Below are 13,892 nucleotides of genomic sequence, written 5' to 3' on the forward strand. Positions count from 1 at the left end.
CACACTGTACAGAGGTGTTACAATTACATGGGCAGGTTAATGCGTACATTTCTTATCAAGCATTGCAGCCTCCTCCTTTGTTTACACTACACATCCCTTCCCAGCCTCCCCCCCCAACCGCCCACCCAATCCTCCCGGCTTTCCCCCCCACCAACATTGTAAAGCTCGTTTTCGACATGACAACTTGTACTTCTCATTGTTGCAACAGGTCTACCTGTATCCTTAAATGACTTGTTTTTCCCCATCTCCTACACAATTTATAATGACATCAAATATAGTGAAAGCAGGGTTATACTGTGGGGGAGGGACATACAAAGCTACAAAGAGATAATCTTATAAATGTGTTAGAAACAAATGCATGAAAGAAAAAAAAACATTAAAATACATATCTAAGGATTCATTTTCATAACATTACATTATCTGACCTTTTCCGCTTGACTCATACATATACTAGATATTGCAAATAAGGGAAACCATGGGACCTATGTTTCTTTTGGCCTGGCTTACTTCACTTAATATAATGTTTTCCAAGTTTTTCCATTTCCTAACAAATGGGGCAATGTCATCTTTCTGATGGAGGCATAGAATTCCATTGTGTATATATACCACATTTTCTTGATCCATTCATTTACTGAGGGGCATCTGGCTTGGTTGCATATCTTAGCTATGGTAAATAATGCTGCAATAAACATAGTTGTGCTGTTGGCGTTAGTGTGGTCTTGTTTGTAAACATTTGGGTAAATGCCCAAAAATTGGATTGCTGGGTCATAGGGGAGCTCTATGTGACGTCTTTTGAGGAACCTCCATACTGCTTTCCAAAGTGGTTGAACAAGTTTACATTCCCACCAACAATGAAGTAAGGTTCCCTTCTGTCCACATCCCCTCCAGCATCTGTTGTTGTTAGAGTTCTTGATTTTTGCCATTCTAACTGGAGTGAGGTGGTATCTCAATGTTGTTTTGATTTGCATTTCTTTTATGGCTAGAGAGGCTGAGCATTTCTTCATGTGTCTATTGGCCATCCTTCTTTCTTCTTCAGAGAAGTTTCTCTTTAAGTCTTTAGCCTACTTGTTTATTGGGCTGTTTTTTCTTTGCAGATTTGTTGTTGGGGGATTTAATGTTTTGAGTTCCAAGTATATTTTAGATATGAGACCCTTGTCTGTTGTATGGCTAGTGAAGATCTTCTCCCAATTAGTGGGCTTTCTATTGATCTTGCTAGCTATGTCCTTTGCCATGCAAAAGATCTGCAACTTCATGCAATCCCATTTGTCCCACCTTTCTTTGATTTGTTGTGTTTCCGGGTCTCTATTCAGAAAATTTCGGCCTGAGCCGAGGAGACCTAGGGTTTCTCCTATTCTATCCTGTAATGTTTTCAAAGTGTCTGCATTAACTTTGAGGTCTTTGATCCATTTGGAGTTGATTCTGGTGCAAGGTGATATATAAGGATCTAGCTTTAGTTTTCTACAAGTAGTTAACCAATTTTACCAGCACCATTTACTGAAGAGGCTGTCGTTCTTCCATTCTATTGTTTTAGCTCCCTTATCGAAGATTAGATGGCTATAGGTCTGTAGGTTCATTTCTGGGATTTCAATTCTATTCCATTGGTCCTGATGTCTGTTCTTATGCCAATACCAAGCTCTCTGGATAGTCATCTTGGCTTCCTGTAGTTCTTTTTTCCTTTCTGTCTTTTTTGACAGTTGTGGGGCTTGAACTCAGGACTTGTGCGCTGTCCCTGAGCCTCTTGTACTCAAGCCTTGTGCTCTGCCATTTGTGCCATAGCGCCACTTCTGGGTTTTGAGTGGTTAATTGGACATAAGAGTCTCACAAGGACTTTTCTGTCTGGGCTGGCTTCCAACTGAGGTCCTCAGATCTCAGCCCCTGAGTAGTTAGAGCCATAGGACACTTATCTCACTTGTTAGGTTTGAAAAAAAGAGATAGCCGAGTAAAAACAGCACCATGCACATGCTATTCAGGTAAGGGGTAGTTTTATTCAGTAGACCTGCTGGGACCAGGCAAGGTTGGCACTCCACATGGCTGGGAAAGGCCTTGGAATGAGAGAGAGCTGGGAAAGAGAGGAAAGAGAGAGGAAAGAGCTAGAAAAGAGCAGAGAGAGCAGAGAGAGAGTAGAGAGAGAGTGTCTGGGCCTGGGCTAGGCCTTATCTAGGGTACGGGCAGAGAAAGGTGTGGACACATCAAATTCAGATATGACCTCAGTGGATGCAAATGTGACTTCTTCCAGGTGTCCCAGTTGCCTAGGTAACGCAGTTACTGGGTGGAGACTTTGCTGTGAGGAGTGTGGTGTCTGCTCACCATCCAGGAGCAGACCTTACTATATTAACAAAAAAAAAAAAAAAAGATGAGCTATGGCTCAAATTGTAAAACTTCCATCCTAGAGGGGGGAAAAAGCCCAACACCTCAAGAAGACTGGCAGGTCAAGCCCTAGTATCACCATAAAAAAATGAAAACCAGGGCTGGGAAGGTGGCTCAGTGGTAGAGTGCCTGCTTGCTTTGGATGCATGAGGCCCTGGTTCGACTTCTCAACATCACATAAGCAGAAAAAAAAGCTGCAAGTGGTGTTGTGGCTCAAATGGTAGAGGACCAGGAGCTGAAGTGCTGAGGGATAGCACCCAGGCCCAGAGTTCAAGCCCCATGACCAGCCAAAATAAATAAATAAATAAAAGCCAAATACAAAGAAATAAAAACAACCACCAAAAATAAAAAGGAAGAGTTGTGCACTGGCTAAAGATGTAGTGCCTGCTAACTTGGGGGGGGCGGAAGTGGGAGAAAGCATGGACACTGGAGACTGGCCAGGCCACTTTGAAGCCCTGGGATTAACACAAAGAATGAAAACAACAACAAAAAGGCAGAAAGTGATCTTTGGCTCAAATAGACTATCAGCTTTAAATCAAAAACAAAAACTAAACAACACTGACCAGGCCCTGTGTTCAAGCCCTAGGTCCAGAACCAAAACATAAGAAAAACCTAGCCAGGTGCCAAAGGGTCACACCAGTAATCCTAGCTACTCATACTCAGGAGGCTGAGTTCTGTGGATCACAGTTTGATGCAAGGAAGGAAAGTCCGAGAAACATAATAGACTACTCAGAAAAAGCTGGAAGTGGTGCTGTGGCTGAAGTGGTAGAGTGTTAGCCTTGAGCAAAAGAAGCTCAGGGACAGGGCCCAGGCAGAAGAGTTCAAGCCCCAAGGTCAGCAAAAATGAACAAAGAAAAAAGAAAGTGAGTAATTAAGCTGTGGCTCAAGGTATGAAGCCTGCTAGCCTGGAGAAAAAAAGGTAAACAATGTAAACAAAAATATTAAAAAATTATTCCCAGAATCACATGCTCCAGTGCACTTTTCCCTACACCCTTAGTTTGCAGACAACCAGGCCAATGCCCCTGCTATACCCTGTATCTCTATGCCAAAAATTTCAATTATTTGAAAACTGCCTTCCGAGAATTGCCACATAGGGACCACATTGAGAATTATTGACCTCAAAAATATTTATTAACATGATTTCTTTTATTCTTGTGATTGTTCTATGTCATTCTCATCATTACTTCCCTAGCACCTAGCAAATTACCTAGAATAAAAATATAGAGACATATCTGCTTATTGAACATCTACATGTATATTTGGGATAATAAGCTAGTTTATATGGGGTCAACAACACTGAGCATTTTTTACAATGAGCCTCATACTTTGTAAAAAACAAAAACAAAAACAAAAACAAATAACACAATTTAACCCTCAAGAACTCTACATTTGCTAGTCAGCAGTCACTCATACCTCTCATCCTAGCTACTAAATGGAAGCAGGTGCTTGTGTTGTTAAAAATAGTAATGGTATAAAGGAAAAGCAGAGAATTATTATAGACTATAGGAGATCAAGTATACACAACTATATATAATTCATGATCATGTACTGGTATTAGTACTGGAGAAAAAAATGACAGGGACAGAATTGAGCCAATTGTCAAGACTGAAATATAGACAAAGATTAAGCAAAGTATGGCATTGTGATTAATTTACTGAAGCCGGTAACTACTGTGGCTATGTAATAATGGGACATTTTTATCCTGAGGAGAGCAAGATTAAAATAGGTAGGAATAGAGGACTATGATATATACAAGTTAATCTCAAATGTATGTCCACAAAGAGAACATACACACAAATAAGTGATTAAGCGAATGAAGGAAAATGTTAACTATAGTGAATTTTCATAAAAAGCACATAAATACTGTTTATATTCTTTTTATGACTTTTCTTAAATTTGACCATTTTTAAACAATACTAGATTGAATAGTGAAGAGATGCACTTGAACTGCAGAAGATGAGTTCCCGAGGAGTGTTCTGAGAGGGTTTTATGGAGAAAGCAAACATTAGGGGATAAGAATAAAAGATCAAGTGTTACCATATGAAAAATTATGGAAATCCAAACATTCAGACTACAACAATAAAGTACCAAGAGTAAGAAGGTTCACAGACACAGAAAATAACTCAGGGCTACTGTGGGTTGAGGGAAGGCAAGAGGCATGAATGATTTAATGGCCCAAAATTTTTGTCAAGGGTGATGGGTATGTTTGGGATAAGATAAAGGTGATGGTTCTACAATACTGGAAATGTACTGAATGTCACTGAATTGTGGTTATAATAATAAATGTTATTACTATTTCCCTATAAAGAAAAACAATCATCCCATTTTAGAGGCTACTGTTTCCAGGAAACTCTCTGACATTATATACTCACAGGAAACCGTACTCTTTCTTTCTTACATTCAGTAGATTTTAAACATGTATTTCTTTATGTTTTTTTTTCTTTTTGAGGTCAAACCCTGCTAGCACAGGCTGGCCTGGAACTTTCTGCTACTTTGTTGCTTGAGGAATGTCTTTCTTCTACCCAAGACATTCCATAACAAAATTTATTTTCTAATAACAACAACAACCAAAAAGATCAATTATTAGGGTCCTTACCCTAGGACTTAGGAGCAAACAGGACATCTTGATTATATCAGTTCCCTCTGTCCAGAGAGCATTGTGTGCCTGGGGCTTACTGGTTTACAGAATGTCTCCTGAGCCTGGGAAAGATAGGTATAAAAGGAAAAAGCATCCCATGTCCTGTGCATGAGCAGGCAATGGAATATATGTTGTATTAAATATTTCTCTGGATATAGAACCTCTTTGCCCACTCTGACCTTGGATATTAACATAGCTCACAAGTCACCAACAAAGAGCAAGGCTTTTGTTCTTACTTCCATATTGTAAATGGTTACTATCTCAGTTTTTATTCACTGAAGTGTCACAAATAAATGAATCACAATCACCAAGAAGTAATAACTTACCCTGGCCAGTTTGTCTGGTTTGCAGGAGATGTGTTGGGAAAAACATCTCTGTTATCTCTTCAGAAAAATCTTCATCCCCTGAAAAAAACAAAGTTTTACATGAAAAACATTCCAGAAAAACTGCTGAGGATCACAAGAAAGGTGAGAAGGAAGAGGAGTGAAGGCAGCAGAAGTATGCATAACAATTTAATGAGCATGGAATATGAGTGCTTATAGAATTTTTTCCTTTCCTTCTCAAGTTTTTATGATGCATTGTTATCATTATCCATTATTTCACTATTAAACTTAAATGTCCAATTAAGACAAACATTTCTGAGACTTTTCTTCCACCACTGAATAAGCTGAAGCTACAGGCGTTAGGAATAATAATAATCACTTGGCCTTCTGAGATTTCTGGGCAGACTTTGTGGCCTTGCCAGCTCCAGCAGACTTCTTGTCCACATCTTTGATGCCACACACAGCAACTGTCTCCTATCACAAACAGCAAGATGACCCAAAGGAGGATAGTCAGAGAAGCTCTCCACATACACAAGGCTTGCTGGAACCATATGAACCATGACAGCATCACTAGACTTCAGGAATTTAGGACTAGCTTCCAACTTCTTACAAGATCTCTTTTCAAGTTTCTCTTTCCACTCAGTAAACTTGCAAGCAATTTACGCTGAATGACAATCCAGGACAGAGGCATAGTTAGCACTGATTTGGCCTGGATGGTTCAGGAAGGTCACCTGAGCAGTGAAGCTAAATGCTTCCTTGGTTGGATCATTCTTGTTGTCATCACCCACGTTGCCACACCAAACATCTTTGGCTGACATGCTTATAGAATTTTTTTGTGCATAGAATGTCGATAGATGTTCTTAATGGGCTTATAAGAGAGGTGGGCATTATCACACTTTGGCAATAAAGATAATGAAGGCTGGAAGAGGTCAAGAATTTCCACAAGATTTCTTAGCAAAGGTTAGGAGTTAAACCTTGGCCTCCACTCTCAATACTCTTTGCGTCACATTACAGAAGAATGAATGGAGAGTATGAAGCAGATATTGTATAAAGTAAATGGAATTCAGGGCTGGGAATGTGGCTTAGTAGTAGAGTGTTTGCCTAGCATGCATGAAGCCCTGAGTTTGATTCCTCAGTACCACACAAACAGAAAGAGACAGAAGTGACCCTGTGGCACAAATGGTAGAGCACTAGCCTTCAGCACAAAGAGGCTCAGGGACAGAACCCAGGCCCTGAGTTCAAGCCCCAGGACCAGAAAAAAAAGAAAAGAAAAAGAATTTTAAAAATGGAATTCAAGTTATGGGAAGAGTTTCAGGCAGAGAAAATGAGTGCCAAGATTAGGGGGTGAAAGCATAGCAGGAAGTTTAGTATAATCACAGCATTTAATGTAAACAAAGGAAAAAAGCAACAAAGTAGGATCCAGCAAAGACTAGGCCTTTACATCCTAGTAAGATTTCAAAGTTTCTAACGAAGAGATGAGGAACCACTGAATGAATTTTAGAACAGAGACAAGTAAGATCAAATTTAAATCAAAGGAAGATCATTTTAATGGCTGAGTAGAGAACTGATCAGCACTAATCTAGGAACAAAAAAAGGAAGTAAAATTGAGGGAATAATCCATGATCCAAGTGAGCAAGGTGATGTTTAAATCAGCGGGAGAAAGGATTAATGTTGGAAGGGTGCTAAGGAAAATGCTATCTTGATGATGGGAAAACAGAACACCTCACTGAAGAAACATGCAAACATATGGGTAAGTCAAGAGCAAACTATAATCAAGACAGCCAAACATACTGTCAGGAAATATTCCTTCTCTCTTTACACACCTAAATCCTATCCATTCACTCACTTTGAGACCAGCCAAAGGTATTAACCTTTAGAATCTATATATTTCTTAATCATCAGTCTATAGCTTAAAGGGAAAATTGTTACTGCTTTATCTGACCATTGTCCCCCAAATTTCCTGGGATTGGTGGGAAGAATGTATCATAGCTCATTTGTGTCTCTCCCTTGGCATTTAAGAGAAAGAATTAAAATGACTTAGCAATCCCAAGTATAAGATGGATTGTGAAGGTGATCTCATTAATACCATCCTTACCAACGTAACTCATTTAAGCAACATTTAACTATATCCTAATATGAATAAAAATCTAAAACCTGACTCGTAGGTTGTCATCCAACTAAATCCTACTGGGTGCAAGAAATTAATCTGAAAACATAATGACATACCTATATCACAAAATATAGACAAAATGATCCAATAGCATGCAGAATTTTTTTCATTTATATTTATCTCATTCTGTTCTAAAAAATTATTTAGTGTATACTTAGAATGTAAATAATATTCCAATATATACATTTAATTTACAATGTTCAGATATACAATGTATTATGTTTGAGTGTTAATAACTTTTTTTTGGTAAGTGTTGCGAACAAAATGAGGCAGGTCACTGCTGTGGCTCATGCCTGTAAACCTAGCTATTTGGGAAGTTGAGAATGGAGGATTATAATTTGAGGTCAGCCTTGGCAGCACAGTTTGTGAGATCCCTTCTCAGCCATAGCCTGTTACATTAATATGTGCTCATCCTCCTACACTAATGTGAGAGTCCAAAATTAAGAGGATCTCAGTTCCAGCCCAGCCTGGGCAGAAAATTTTAGGAGATTCCATCTCAACAGAGAGGCTGGACACAGTGGCAAGTGTCTGTGATCCTAACAATGACAGGAAGACTGAAATCGGTAATTGTAGTTCAGGCATGCATCCAGGCAGGAAACCATACTCTCCCTGAAAACAGTCAAGGGAAAGCAGGGCCCAAGGCATGGCTCAGTGGTAGAGTGTCTGCTTACTAAGTTTGAGTGAGCTGAGCTCAAACCCCAGTACCATCATAACAAAGGAAAACAATGGTGGAAGATCACTACCAAATACTTTCCACAGAATTAAGTATATATTGGGCAGGAGTGTGGCCCAGTATTAGGCTAGGGGTATAACTCCATGGTAGAGTACTTGCCTGAGGCTTTGCATTTGGTGACTGGCATTGAGATGAGGAGAAGTTGCATCGAAAGTATGTAGGATGGTGCTGGTGGCTCACGACAATAATCGGCTACTCAGGAGGCTGAGACCTGGAGGATGGACGTTTAAAGCCAGCCAGGCAGAAAATTCTGTTTAGATCTATCTCCACTTAGCAAGAAAAAGACAGAGTGGTGCCGTGGTTCAGATTAGTAAGACATCAGCTGAGTTCAAGCTGTGGTCCTGGCACCAAAAACAACAATAACAAAATAAATAAATAAAGGAATAAAGTGTGGGCTTTGGAGGGACTTTGGAAAAAGGCAGGACTCTCCCAAAATTGGAAGACATATTCTTAGGCAAAGGGATGGCAAGGTCCAAGAATGCTGATAGAAAAAGATGACCAACACTACCACAACAGCAGGTTCCTACCTTTATCCCCGTCAGCTACTTCCATTTTTTCAGTACTTCATTGAGATATCATTAAATGCCAACATCACTGCTGAATTCTCAACAAATATCACTGAGGAGGGCTGGCAAAGAGTGAGAGGAGTTGGGTAGGAGTCTCTTTTCAGAGTCATTTCTGGTGAACATATTAGACAAAAATCCAACTGTTTAGAAAATCCCTCAGAGTCCTCTGAATGGTATTTAAAGTTCAAGATTCCCATTCCTACACCAAACAGATGCTGATTACATGAACAAATGCAATTAATTGCAGAAAAAAGTTTATAAATAACACAACTGTCATATTGAGGACTAATTAGAAAGAATGCAACTATCTAAACACATCACAATGGCTTTATGTGTTTCCTAAGTTAAGACTTCTAAAAAGCAGATTTTTTAATCTATTATATCTTTGGAATCATTAAAATAATTACCATCTCTTGCTTATGACTATTATGCCACTTATTGAATACATTATTTCATTTTTGTTTTGTTTTGTTTTGTTTTTGCCAGTCTTGGGGTCTGAACTCTGGGCCTGGGCACTGTCCCTCAGCTCTTCAGCTCTTCAGCTCAAGGCTAGTGCTCTACCACTTGAGCCACAGTGCCACTTCTGGCTTTTTCTGCTTATGTGGTACTAAGGAATCGAACCCAAGGCCTCATGCATGCAAGGCAAGCACTCTACCACTGAGACACCTTCCCAGCCTCTGAATAACGTATTTCATTTAATACTTATTTTAACAACCTGTAAGGAATTAGATTGGGTTACCTTACAGATGAGAAAAGAGCTCAGGATCGCAGGTCACATGGCTTTAGTAAAAGACAGATCTTCATTTTGACTCAGTGGATAACTCCAAAGCCCATCATAGTTAACTGCCATCTCAATACTTCAGAAAAACATTAAGACTTATGTTCAAAAAATCTTTTTTTCTTTTTTTGTGCAAGTCCTAGGGCATGAACTAAGGGCGTGGGTGCTGTCCCTGAGCTTCTTCAGCTCAAATCTAACAATCTATCACTTGAGCTACAGCTCCACTTTGGGCTTTTGGTAGTTACCTGGGGATCAGAGTCTCACAGACTTTGCTGGTGAGCTGGCTTTAAACCCAGATCCGGGGTCTCAGTTTCCTGAGTATCTAGGTTTACAGGTGTGAGCCACCAGTACCTGGTCAGAAAACATTTTCTAATCAGGAATCAAGCTTTTACATAGACTAAGGAATCATTTATTTGTAAGATGTTATACAATTGTCTAGTCTGACTTCTAAAACACGATGCTGAAGACAACAAACAAAAAAGAAAATGTCCCAGTCTGCATAAAATCCATACTAAAGGAGTAACAAAAGTTTCTCACTGAGAAATATTCGCTTTGTAGAAAACTTGAAGACTAGTTATTTTACAGTTGATGAGAAATAGAAAAAAATCAAAGCCGGGCGCTGGTGGCTCATGCCTGTAATCCTAGCTACTCAGGAGGCTGAGATCTGAGGATCGCGGTTCAAAGCCAGCCCGGGCAGGATAGACCATGACACTCCTATCTCCAATAAACCACCAGAAAACCGGAAGTGGCGCTGTAGCTCAAGTGGTAGAGCGCTCGCCTTGAGCTGAAGAGCTGAGGGACAGCGCCCAGGCCCAGAGTTCAAGCCCCTCGACCGACAAAAAACAAAAAAAAAAAGAAAAAAATCAAATGAGGTTTAGAGATATCAGTGGCAAGCACACTGACAGTTCAAAGAAGTAAACAGAGAGCCATCTTTAAAAGCACTAATATTTGGAAAATTTTCATCTGGCAGCTCTCAAACATGCTAGTCTCAGGACCTCTTAATACTCTTAAATTTTGAGAGCTCCCAAAGAGCTAATTAAAAAGGTAAGGTGGCTCAGTGGTAGAGTGCTTGCCTTGCATACATGAGGTCCTGGGTTCGATTCCTCGGCACCACATAAGTAGAAAAAGCCAGAGGTGGCACTGTGGCTCAAGTGATAGAGCGCTAGCCTTGAGCTGAAGAGCTGAGGGACAGTGCCCAGACCCAGAGTTTAGGCCCCACAACTGACAAAAAAAAATGTTAGTAGAGCCAGGAACTGGTGGCTCTCACCAGTAATCCTAGCTACACACTCAGGAAACTGAGATCTATAGATTGCTATTAAAAGCTAGCTGGAGCAGGAAAGTCAATGAGATTCTTATCTCCAATAAACTACTCAGAAAACAAAACAAAACAAACAAACAAAAAAAACCAGAAGTACAACTATAACTCAAGTGGTAGACTACAGCTCAGGATCAATGCCTAAGTGCTGAATTCAAGCCCCAGGACTGGCACAAAAATAAATAAATTAAATAAAAAATAGGGGATACACATGCATTCGCATGTGCATGCACACACACACGAGAGAAACAGACAGATATGTTAAAAAGTAGAACTCAGCTAATGAGCAAAGCATCAGGTATTGAGTCCTAGTTTCACAACCCAAACAAAAGAAAATTTAGAACTCAAGTGTTTATGGTAGTTTTGTAAACTTAAGAACAAAAAACACTGGGGATGGGAAGGTGGCTCAGTGGTAGAGTGTCTTGTATGCATGAGGCCTTGAGTTCAATTACTGAGCACCACATAAGCAGAAAAAGTTGTAAGTGGTGCTGTGGCTCAAGTGGTAGGATACTAGCACTGAGCTAAAGAGCTGAGGGTCAGCACCCAATCCCAAAGTTTACTCCACACAACTCACCAAAAAGAAAAAAAAAGAAAGAAAAGAAACACTACTTATTAATATACACTTATTGAAAAAAAACTGTATTTTCCAAAAAAGGTAAAATTTCAGCAAAATAGTCCCATTGTTTTACATCTTTAATAAATCTCTTCATCCTTTAGCCTAATGAAAGACACCTGTATTCTCTCATCTGCTTTTATACTGTCTGTTGGGTTATGTTGTTTCAAGTATATGCAGAAAATCTACCTTACAAAGTCACTTAGTTAGAAAAGGAAGAAGTATTTTAGTTGCCTTCTCAGATTATCAATAAAGCTAATGCTGGCATACTCCTTAATATTACACTAAAACTCAACTAGTGGTCATCTCTTAAAATTTAGTTGTAATGAGATATATAGCAATGAGCCTGAAGCTATACCATAAGATTTTCTGCTTGGATGTATTAAATTAAAAATCAGTTAGTCTTTTCTTTTCTTTTGCCTGTACATGATTTGCTAACATCACACATTAAATAATGGGAAAATACTCACACTGAGTCACACAAATCTTCCAAATGCTGACCAACTGTCCTGAAATCAATGAATATAGCTGTTATTAACAACACAGATTTCATCAGCATAGTCTGTAAACAGCACTGGGAAGCTACAAAGCTCAACAGAGCAATAAATACATTCTACAAAATTGAAACTTAGTTTGAATGTGTATAATGACTCATACATCGTTGCTTTTCTCGTCGTAAAGGCTCATTTCATTCACTTTTAAGAAATGTTCACCAAATAAAATTCTAGTCTCTATGACCACTTGTATACTTCAGAGTGAAAATGTCATTCCATGGCAAAGTAAATAGTTCATTTAAACACTACAAATGGGCTAGGCACTGGTGGCTCATGCTTGTAATCCTAGCTACTCAGGAAATTAAGATCTAAGGATCATGGTTCAAAGCCAGCCCAGGCAGAAAAGTCTGTGAGACTCTTATCTCCAATGAACTACTCAGAAGAAGCCAGAAGTGGTACAGTGGTTCAAGTGGTAGAGCACTACCCATGAGCAAAAAAGTTTAGGGCAACATCCAAGCCCTGAGTTCAAGTCCTAGGACCAGCTTAAAAAAAAAAAAAGACAAAACTGAATTCATTGGATTCCACTTTCTTAAAATAGCCAATTAGCAGAGAATATGTCTTAGAAATATATCTAATTAAATGTTAAAATAAAACAACCCTTAAGATTCATTTGTCCAGATATTACATTTTATACTAACTGCCACATTACCTAATTACTATAAAAAATGAGCAGCTTCAACATTCATATTTTCTAAGAGATACAGGCTTTAAATTGTGGAGGCAGGGAGGGGGAAGATTGTCACTCATGTTTTAGGTACTACCACCTTTTCTGCCTCAATTCAAGATGGGATTAAGGATCCCACAAGTCACGAGGCACAGATGAAGTATCCAGAGATATAAAGAAACATTAGCCAAACTGAGGACAAACTCTGAAAAGAGCAATCTTTAACTGTAATCACTGGCAGGGGGGTATGAACAATATCAGTATGAGGGATGCTAAGAGGAGTCTGACAGGGAAAAAAAAAAGAAGACATAAGCAAGAGGCTGACGTGTCTGAACACCTAGATGGGGGAAAGTTGCAAAAAGAATTCTACATGAAAATTCTCACTGCAAAAAAGAGAGAGATGCAGGGTACCAGTGGCTATCCTTGTCAGACTGCTACTCAGGCAGCTGAGATCTCGGGATCACAGTTGGAAGCCAGCCTAGGAAGAAAACTCCATGAGACTCCTATCTCTAATCACAAAAAATAAGCTGGAAGTAGGGTTGTGGCTCAAGTCCTTAAAGGTCTAACTTTAAGCAAAGAAGGTCAGGGACAGCAAGCAGACCTTGAGTTCAAGCCCCAGGACCAGCACAGGCGTTGTGCGTGCACACACACAAACACACAAATTACTCTAGTAATAATAAATAATCTAGTAACAATATTAATATTAATAATAATAATAAATACCCTAGTAATAATAAATACTCTAGTAATAATAAATACATTGCATCTTCCCACTCCGATTCTGAATTTTCATATTACCTTTTTTCTCTCCTTCCTCTTCCTCATAAAATTCTGCTAGGGAAAATGCTTCTGAGTTGTTCTGATTCAAATATGAGAGCCTCTAATTCTTCTACACTCAGAGAATTAAGGAAAGATTTCACCTGAATGAAAATAATAAAATATTGTGTAAATATTAATGAAAAAATTCTCATAAGGAGAAAAGACTGAAGAGCTCATGCCAGCACAGCTCTCTGTGTGTGTGTGTGTGTGTGTGTGTGTGTGTGTGTGTGTGTGTGTGTGTGTGTGTGTGTGTGTTTGTGTTGGTCCTAGGGCTTGAACTCAAGGCCTGGGGGCTTAGCTTTTGTGCTCAAGTCTAGCACTCCATTATTTGAACCACAGCACAACTTCCAGC

The 13,892-nt window shown here is 39.3% G+C and overlaps 1 protein-coding gene across 21 annotated transcripts in view; it reads right to left on the bottom strand.

Annotated features, from left to right (window-relative positions):
- LOC138827131 (protein FAM114A2-like) overlaps positions 1–13,892 on the bottom strand; it is a 118,013-nt gene that overhangs the window by 22,906 nt on the left and 81,215 nt on the right. For 17 of the 21 annotated variants that reach the window (XM_070022591.1, XM_070022590.1, XM_070022610.1 and 14 more), the window contains 5 exons: positions 13,520–13,641; positions 11,974–12,012; positions 8,759–8,909; positions 8,331–8,572; positions 5,332–5,409 (listed from right to left, as the gene is read on the bottom strand). The gene's annotated coding sequence lies outside the window, so the exon portion shown is untranslated. Of the gene's footprint in view, positions 1–128; positions 5,068–5,331; positions 5,410–8,330; positions 8,573–8,758; positions 8,910–11,973; positions 12,013–13,519; positions 13,642–13,892 lie in introns of those variants that run through there. The other 4 variants (XM_070022586.1, XM_070022584.1, XM_070022585.1 and 1 more) reach the window with 2 other exon arrangements.

This window comes from Dipodomys merriami, unplaced genomic scaffold (assembly GCF_024711535.1).
Source record: "Dipodomys merriami isolate MVZ:Mamm:240054 unplaced genomic scaffold, mDipMer1.0.p SCAF_1509, whole genome shotgun sequence".
NCBI classification, from domain to species: domain Eukaryota; kingdom Metazoa; phylum Chordata; class Mammalia; order Rodentia; family Heteromyidae; genus Dipodomys; species Dipodomys merriami.